General features: G+C 36.7%; 1 non-coding gene and 1 pseudogene across 1 annotated transcript; one reads left to right on the top strand and one right to left on the bottom strand.

Moving 5' to 3' along the window:
* Positions 1–1,909: 1,909 nt before the first annotated feature.
* On the bottom strand, positions 1,910–3,501 carry LOC145495693 (uncharacterized; annotated as a pseudogene).
* A 5,024-nt stretch (positions 3,502–8,525) lies between these two features.
* On the top strand, positions 8,526–8,598 carry Trnat-agu (transfer RNA threonine (anticodon AGU)). The gene has a single exon. It is a non-coding gene; the product is annotated as a tRNA-Thr (tRNA).
* Positions 8,599–9,477: the final 879 nt, after the last annotated feature.

Genomic DNA, 9,477 nt, shown 5'->3' with positions numbered 1-9,477 from the left:
GTAAACAGCAAGCTTTTACAGTAACTGTGGTGGACATTCGTCATGCTTTCACACGGTACTAAGTAAATTAACTTAGGACTATCTCAGTGTTCCTAGCAGGTCACATTATTGGCAGTTTCTGCTGATTGCAATACTACAAATATTATGCCTTGTTGTTTACAAATGACACATTGACCATATGTCCAGTAACAGTTCTTGGACTACGCAGCCCACATCACATAATTATCTCAAAACAGTAAGCACGGCTGAGTATTTCAGGCAGACCTAAGTTCAACTCCTTGGCCAAGCTTGTAAATAACCAACTGGTTTGCCTCCTGCCAGCTAGGGTTTTAACATTGTTATGTTTGATTTGAATCATTTGTTCCTGACATTGAATTACTAAGTCCACTAACCTTTATGCTTTGTAAAGTGACCGAGGGTAAATTAGGGTTATTTATTTAATATATTAACAGCATAAATGACAGTAACTTGGTTAGCTGATGTCTGTTCTTTTGATTTCCATTTTGTGTACCACATGTACAGCTAACAGTGTATAATATGCCTAGGCACTGTTTTTGATCGAGTAAGCTCTTTAGTGTCTTTTTACTGGGTTAAGAAGACCACCCAAGTGACTTTCCATACTCGTAGATGGACATGTATATTCAGAGTTCCATTCATGGTCTTTCTAGGTTTGAGACACAGCAGAGTCTGATTTGCACAGATCTTTTTGCAGATGACTTGAACAGCATTTTTAACGTGACATCCATAATCGTTTTTGGAATTCTTCTTTAGTAATAGAAATATAGACTATCATGATGGAGAATGGTTTCCGGAAGGTGTCTTTAGCAGCATATTTAGAGTAACATCCATTGTTGGTTTCAGAGCTGGTGCATACCATAACATGTTGTCATGGGGCATGCATGTGTGGAACATATACAATCATGTACAAACTTAAATGTGCAATTACTGTTCTTGAAGGTCTTGAATTAGAAGGTACAATGAAGGGTTGTATCCACTGTGCTTTCGGTGTCTTGTTAATGCATTAAGAGTCCACTGAGATCATTTGGTAGGGAAATCATGAAACTTCGGACATATTTCACTCAAACAGCAGTCTACAAAATAATGAATAACAAAAAAAATTGATTAGGACATTATTTCAAGTTGTCATTTCGCCCTAATATCTAACTTAATTTAAGTTCAAATAATTACCCAACCCCTCCAAAAACATATAACCAACTTACATTTAGCTGGCAGCTGGTCGTAAAGGGAGTTGTCTACGAATAACTTGAACTTCATTTCTTTTGTACAATCTAAAATGTCTTGTGATTTCCACTACGGGTGTCCAAGTGCTCTGTATTTGTACATTTTACAAATGTGAATACTCTCTTCGCCAATAATGACCAATGTTAGGATCCTTAAACATTACCCACATAATACTTGGTCTAGTAGAGTCAGGTACTCTGTAGTCAATTTTTTCAACTGTACATTCTGCTCCATTGGTCATACCATCAAGGACAGACACATTTGTTGTTAGGTCATACTTTGCTGCAACATGGACAGAACAGACAGAAAATAATCCCATGGTTATGGTTGGTTCATTTGGGTTTTTTGTTTCATTTTCTCCTTTCGTTCATCGGATAGATCTCCAATTAAAATGTCAACTGCACAAATGTTTACCTTTTGGTTTTTGGAGTTGTTAAATATTTTAACATTGTGACCATCTACTGCTTGGTTAGTACTAAACAAGTGCATGAGTGATGTTCATGGGATAATCACTTTCACCTGGCTTTACTTTTAAAATCCTTCCTTTTAGGACCTCAATATCTTGTTCTGTGTGTTTTCCTTCTCTTAGGCGATTTAAAAGCTCTGAAAATTCTTTGTCATCCTTCTGTCTCATAATTTCTGACAATTCATACATCTTAAAATGTTTTTACCAAATATTTGTGGCTAATGCACTATAGGCATCTTTTGAATTCTCAAAAATCCATTTGTCAAAAACTGGCTTTAACTGAAACAGGTCACCAACAGTTATCAAATTAACTCCTTCAACGGGTTTTGGTGTGCCCATGATCTGCTGTAAGCGTAAATTCAAGGACGTGAATATGCCACTGCCTACCATACTAATCTCGTCAATGAAATTAACCTCAAGTTTCCTCAGCTGTGCTCTGATAGTGTTAAGTCTGTCTCTATCAAGTGTGCAATACTCAAAACCTCGGTTAGCAGGTATTTTAAAAGCAGAGTGAAGAGTGTTACTTATGTTAAATGCTGCTTTTCCTGTTGGTGCTATTTTAAGTACTTTAATGTCGTCAGGGTTTTCACCTGGTATAATATCTGATTAGTAACTGTAGTTTTGCCAACGCCAGCCCCACCACTTAAAAAAAGTCTAAGTGCTTCATCACTAGTTTTGATGGAATTCAAGACATGATAGAAAAATTCCATTTGCCTCACGTTAAGTGAACGAACAAGTTTTCTAAAATCATCAGTCATGCGTTTTACTACAAGATCTTCATCATCATTGGTTCTTGAAAAGATACCAATGTCATCCATTAAATCATATTGGTTGTACTGTTTGTTTGTGCCTGGATCAAAGCATCCAAATAATGGACTTGGTTTTGTCCCTATCTCTTGGTCTTGTTCATCTCTATGTTGTGTATTTGGGGCCACATCCACAAATTCTTCCAGTTCAACATTTTTTTTGCATCATCAAGCACTTCTGCATGGTAATCATATTGCTGTTTGTTGTGGGCTATTGTGTTCTTAGGTTGTTCATATCTTTCTTGGAAAGTTTCACAGTCTTGGATAAGATCCTTGTTTTCATTCCTCCAAGGAGTGTACAGCATTAACTGTTCTCTGCTATAATTCTCAGAGTCCTTGTTTTTTGTTAAATCTTACTGAACGAATAATTCTAGATTTTTGTCTTTTCACCAGTTTCAATCCACCTTTTAGGTCATATTCTTCATACATTTCTGTTTTATCATCGGTGAGATCATCATCAACATTATCACTAAAATCAATTTCAGGCAAGTAATCATCAGAAAGAGATGTTTTAACCTGACCCATATGTTCTACCTGCCTTTTACTTTGCTTGTCACAGTTATACCAGGCTGCAAAATCAGCTAGACATAATTCTTCTACTGTTTTTGGTCTCCTTTGGTATCTTTTGATCAAGTTATCTGACTCAATATCCTCAGAGCTATCCGGTAGTTCTTGAAGCTTATCCATTGTTTTTAAAAGGAATGTTCTTTCTTCTGGATTGGACGTGTTAATAAACTGGAATTCCCGAGATGACCTTCTCAATGGCATCTGCAAAACCAAATACACTGCTTCTTGTGCACTGACCTCAACAGCATTTAGAAATTTGTTTCCAATGTGTCTTACTTTGTTTATGATGTCTTTATTACCAGAGCTTGCTTCTTCTGATGCTTTTCTTAGTAATTTGCTCATTTCTCTTTGTCCTTTAGTAATATATGACAAAATATAAACAGCACAAGCATAAGGATCCAAGATATACTGTATATCCATGTTAGCTTGCCAGGCTTTCAAGAAATCCGAGTTGTAGTTATTGATTCTCATTTCAGATGGAGAACTTTTTAGCAGAAGTGTGTCACGCTTTAGTGAATATCTCACAGCCATGATATATTGTTGCTCTGTGAAACCCAGTTTTACGAGAAATTCTTCAAAGTTCATTTTATCATTGTATTTTAAATTGTCTAATTGTTCATTTATTTCGTCGTAATTTTTCTTCACTAAATCCTTCTCATTCTCATTAAAAGTGTTTTCAGCGAGAGGTTCTAAAATTATTGTTCTTGGCATTGGTGGTAATGGAAAATTGAATCTGCAAATCTTATGACCCTGTTTTTGCATGTTTTTGAGTGCTGGTGTCTTTGTAAATTAACTAAATCACCCAGTTCTCCTGAGTCAACCTTACATGCAACATACCTATCAACAAATTTAGCAATATCTTCATTTGAATTTTTTCCATATTGAGGAACATCTTTCACCCAGAATAAAGAATGTATGCGTGGAGAACCACGTTGTTGGAATTCAACTCTATAGAAAAAGTCAACTATTTCACCAATAGGCTTCAGTGTACTTTTCAAAATGTCACGAAGTAACAATTGAACCATGTGTTCAAAGTTCCTAGCACAAGTGACAGGATCACTTTTAATTAAGTCTGATTTCTTTTGCCATGTCATAACTTGGATTTCGTCGTCAGTGTAATTTTTCTTATCAACAAGCCGCCCTAATATCTTAAGCAAATGTGCCCATCTTGTCTCTGCTGCTGAAAATGAACAGAACCATGTAGACTTACCAAGCCGACGAATCATTGCAAACAAGTCCTTTTTGCATCTCTCAAAGTAAGGAGGGGACCCCCTTAGATTTCTAAATACTCTGAAGCCCTCATCAAGGTGTATCAACTTTTCCCAAGAACCAGCTGATTTCAAATCGCCGGCTGTATACTTTTTACCCTTTCTTTTGCACTTGCGAAGAAAAAGTGATGCACTGCCTTGAATTTGCTTGATTTGTAATTTCTTCAGCTTATGAAAAATGTTGGGGACGCTCTGTGCTACTCTTCTATCTTGACTTCGCAACTCCCACTTACAGATTGTACTGTAATGCACAGGAACTAATCTTTCACTATTATCAGCACTTCGTTTTCCACAAAATATCGAGGGAAATGACAAAAATTCTGAATCTTTATCAATAAATATTCCGCCTAAAGGTCTGTTGCCTTCAGCTGGTGCAAAGCTCATTATGTTATCCCCATGTTCAGTCATGTCTGGTTCTTGTAGCAAAGTGTCCATAATTCCTGATGGACGTACTGTTTCTTCACACCATTCATCATCGCTGTCATTGTCACTGTTGTCATTAGCATGCTCTAAAAACATATTCTGTTCACCCTGGTTCGTATCTTTTTCATACACATCTTCAACTGTATTTGAGCTTTTCACATGCTGCCTTTCAAGAAAATGTGACATCTCCCAATCATTTTCATTTAGTGCATTCAACCAATTGTCAGCAACTTATACACCTTCATTCTGAAATAATTTGCTAGTCCAAACTAAATATTTTGCAGCTTCTAACACTTTGCAAGGTCTGATGCTCTGAAATTGATAGTAATGTTTGTAACTAAAACGTCTTTTTAGTTTGATTGGAATTGTCTGGGATTCATTTACTGGCCTAGGGAGAACATTTACGGTCGAGTTGACATCAGCTGGTACGTTGATAACATTCCCATGAATACTCAAATGACCACCAGTAGGTAATTCCCTAATCTGCATAAATGGTAACGCGGTGATATGAGCCTTTCTTCAAGAACAGTCAAATTTAGTACTTCTGGTTTGTCAGGAAATGTCATTTTATTGGCTTTTGCGCAACTTGGTAATTTACCTTCTTTAAGGTTAGAGTGACATGTACAACAAATCCACTCGGTATCACTTGTACTCTTGACTCCAGTCAGGCATAATGTAAAAATGTTTTGTGGGCACATTTTGTAAAGGTCTGGATTACATTTTTTCACAGATGATCTGTACCATAACTGATCACAGGAAGTACAGATATATTCTGGACCACATTTGATATTCTCCTGAAACATTTTAGTCAGTTTCGACATAGTTAAGTCATGGAAACATCCTTTACTGTGGCAACTTTGTTGTTTAGCTTCCTCCTTTAAATAATCATTTCTTTTTCGTTTAGGCTTGGCAGTCTCTTGTAGGAATTTATTTTTGACTTCAAATTCTTTTGTCTTTTTCCCATTCTGTTCAGAATTCTGGCTCTTGCTTGAACATAAATTCCATTCTGTGAATTACCTATCATATTTTGAAGGCGAGCTCTGTTTCTTTTGTAGGTTAGTTGAACTTTTTCTGGATTTGCCTGTTTATACTTTTTAAAATCTTGTCTTTGACGTTTTCTTACTCCTTCTAGATTATTTTCTCGTCGTTTTGTTTTTGTTTTTACGTCCATCTGTTTGACTTTCTCAGGATTTGCTTCTTTATATTTGACAAAACGTCGTCTTTGGCATTCCTTAACCTTGGCTAGATTACATTCTCGTCTTTTTGCTTTTGTTTGTTCCTCCATCTGTTGGACTTTTTCAGGATTTGCTTTTTTATATTTGACAAAACGTCGTCTTTGGCATTCCTTAACCTTTTCTAGATTACATTCTCGTCTTTTTGCTTTTGTTTGTTTCTCCATCTGTTCGACCTTCTCTGGATCTGCCATTTTATACGTGTTAGAAGCTTGCCTTTGACATTCCCGTGATTTTTCAAGATTTTCTTTCCGTTTTTGTTGTTTCTTCTTATTTTCTTCCTCTCTGAAATGCCTATTAGCCCTTTTCTCCTTCATATATTGCTTCATGAATTCTTTACATTTTTTCAGAACATCACTGGTAACAGAAGGAAATAATACAATGTTATTTATTCTAGTTTTTTCCTTGTGATACCGTTTACAGACGTGACGCTTTAGTTGGAAAGAATTTAATAACCGTGGGAGCAGCTAAATTTCATTGGCTGCTCGATTTAATTTGATTACATTTGTTGACTTTGCCTAAGGCAAATGTGCGTATTTTCATTCAAGGCCCAAAAATAACTTACAATTACCGTTTGTCAAGACGGCTTTTAAATTTTACTGTGGTGTTTTACCTTGAATTTCGTTCATTTTAAATTCATTAATACGTTGAAGTAGCAAACGTGATGATTTTATTTTTTCAACGCCAAGGTTTGTAACTTGATACTTTTGTTTTCCTCGCAAAGTCTGTAACATGATACCCTTGTTTTCTCGAAAACATATAAAGGAAGGTTTGCCCGCTTTTTTTCCTGCTGAAGAAAAATGAAATAATGTTAAATAACTTATGAAAAAAGAAGAGGAATGATTTTGTTTCATTCGAGAGGCAAATTTTCATATCATCGATAAACAATTACTAATTTAATTATGAAATAGTCACGTCGAGTCACGAAATAGCACGTTCTTATTCTGTTGCCACCGTTGGTGTTAACAATACTAGTGAAACAATCTCAGATATTGCAGTGTAATTTACGGCTCTGATGCATTAGTCACACAGGTCCTCACCCTTGCTGTTCTTTCCCTTGGTAGTCAACTAGCCCTTTTCCCCTTTGCAGAGTATGAGCGGACAAAAACTTGATAAGACATAATCTTAGCCGTGTGTATGTTTCATGCTTGTGTTTTGCCCAAAAATAACTCACAATTACCGTTTGTCAAGACGGTTTTAAATTTATTGTGGTATTTTATCCCGAGTTTCGTTCATTTTGTAGCATTACTTTTCACGCCAACGTTTGTAATTTGATACTTTTGTTTTCCTCGCCAATGTATGCAACAAGATACCTTTGTTTCCACGAAAATATAAGAAAGATGTGTATTTTTTTTTAACTTACTGCTGGAGATAAATGGAATCTAAAAGTTAAATATCCGCTGAAAAGTCGAAGAGAAACGATTTTGTTTTATTCAAAGCGTAAATTTTCATTTCACTGATAAAGAAGAATTAATCTAATTATCAAATAGTCACGTCGAATCACGGAATAGTGCGTTCTAATTCTGTTTCCAGCTGAGTTGGTGTAAAGAATAAAACCACATCAAACTAATACACAATGCTATCGAGTAATACAACTGAGGAGCGTTTCCACGAGAAGTACTGAAGGAAGAGATCTTTACTTGACCGAAATTATATCCCACATCGGTGAGCGAGTCGCCTCATCGACTGATGAAATTAATTGGAGGTTTCAGTAAGTGCCACGGAGTCTGCGGAAATAATAACGAAGTTTCTTTTGTCACAAATTTACTAGTTTTACATGTAACTAACGCAGGAAAGTTTCAGCTGAATATGAACTTTGTGCTCTCTTTCATAGAAGAGGAAACAAACAAGCTGCTAAGGAGAAGCAGTATGTTCCCATTCTCTATTTCAATCCTGGCAAACACTCAATAGTTATAAAACAGCAGACGACATTTCTTGAATCGAGCTAGGGAAGATTCAAGAAGATACGCAGTCACAGTAACGTTCTTTTCACTGAAAAAGGAGAACTGACGTTACCTGAAATATAACTGCTATCCCCAGCCAAAACGAGAGTGCGATATCACTCATTACAAAAAATGAAAAAACCGAGCATCTGAACTCGAGAACGGAGTTTATCACACTAGCAATGCTAGAACGCATGCGTCTTATATATTACGAAATTTATCTTTCACCCGACATATAGTCGACTTTGACGCAATCTCGTTCCCAGAGGCCACGTGTCTTTTGGTCAGCGTCAAGACACGGAGCTCTGGAATATTCAATTTCCAGACTCCAAGATTTTAGGAGTTCCGGTTTCACGGCGCATGCGTACCTTGGTTTACAACATGGCAATCTCGTTCCCAGAGTCCACGTGTCTTTTGGTTGGCGCTGACCAAAAGTGAATAAATGTTTGAAAGAAAATTCGCCCTGAGTGGAATTTGAACCCACGTCCCCCCTTGTCACCTTGAAAGAAAGTTTACTGGGAGACCACGTTCCATGCCACGTAAATCACATTTTCGATTGCCGTGTTGCCAGCATGGTTGTCCTGATGGTGTAGTGGATATCACACCCGACTAGTATGCGGGGGGACGTGGGTTCAAATCCCACTCAGGGCGAATTTTCTTTCAAACATTTATTCACTTTAAAATATAATTATTTGGGGTGTACAGGGTCAGGGGTTCTTTTATATACAGTATATATATATACTGTATATAAGTTTTCCGGTCCGATAAAACCGTCCTTGTGGTGGCGTTATCGTGACGATGTCTTTGATCTTTGGCAGCAAGGCCTTCCTGCCTTACATCAATTTACTGATTACATTAATTCTCTATACCCTACTATTAAATTCGAGTTAGTTTTTTTCTGAACGTGAGCTTCACGTACTTGATCTTACTTTACATCTTGTGGATGGGTTTATTAGAACTGATGTTTATTCTAAACCTACAGATAGTCATTTATATCTTCCACCTTCTAGCTGCCATCCCAAGCATGTCTTCAAGGCTATTCCTTTTGGAGTAGCGACTAGATTGAAGAGAAATTGCTCTGAAGAAACTTTCCTTGCCGAGAGAACAGTTGAGTACAAGGGTTATCTTGTTAATCAGGGTTATCCCTCCAAATTAGTTGACGATCAATTCTCCAAAGCCTCCACCATTTCTAGGAATGATTTACTACGGCAACGCGGAAAACAACCGAAGAAATTATTTCCATTTGTTCTCACATTTAATCCTAATTTGCCTAATGTGAGTAGCATAATTAGAAAGCATTTGTTGATTTTGCTATCCAACCCTAAATTGAAAGAACTTTTCACTCAAGGCTCTATCATACCATCTTTTCGTAGAACAAAAAACCTGAAAGAATTATTAGCACCATCTCGTTTTAAAACCGCCGATGAGGGACAAACAATTCAGCCAAGCAATGGCTGCTTTAAATGTGAAAGAAATAGATGCGATCTCTGTCGAAATTTCTTTGTTGAATCTAAATCATTTCTAAGTTTT

The sequence above is a fragment of the Orbicella franksi genome, chromosome 8 (genome assembly GCF_964199315.1).
Source record: "Orbicella franksi chromosome 8, jaOrbFran1.1, whole genome shotgun sequence".
Classification (NCBI taxonomy): Eukaryota; Metazoa; Cnidaria; class Anthozoa; order Scleractinia; family Merulinidae; genus Orbicella; species Orbicella franksi.
This window is presented reverse-complemented; position numbering and strand designations above follow the sequence as displayed.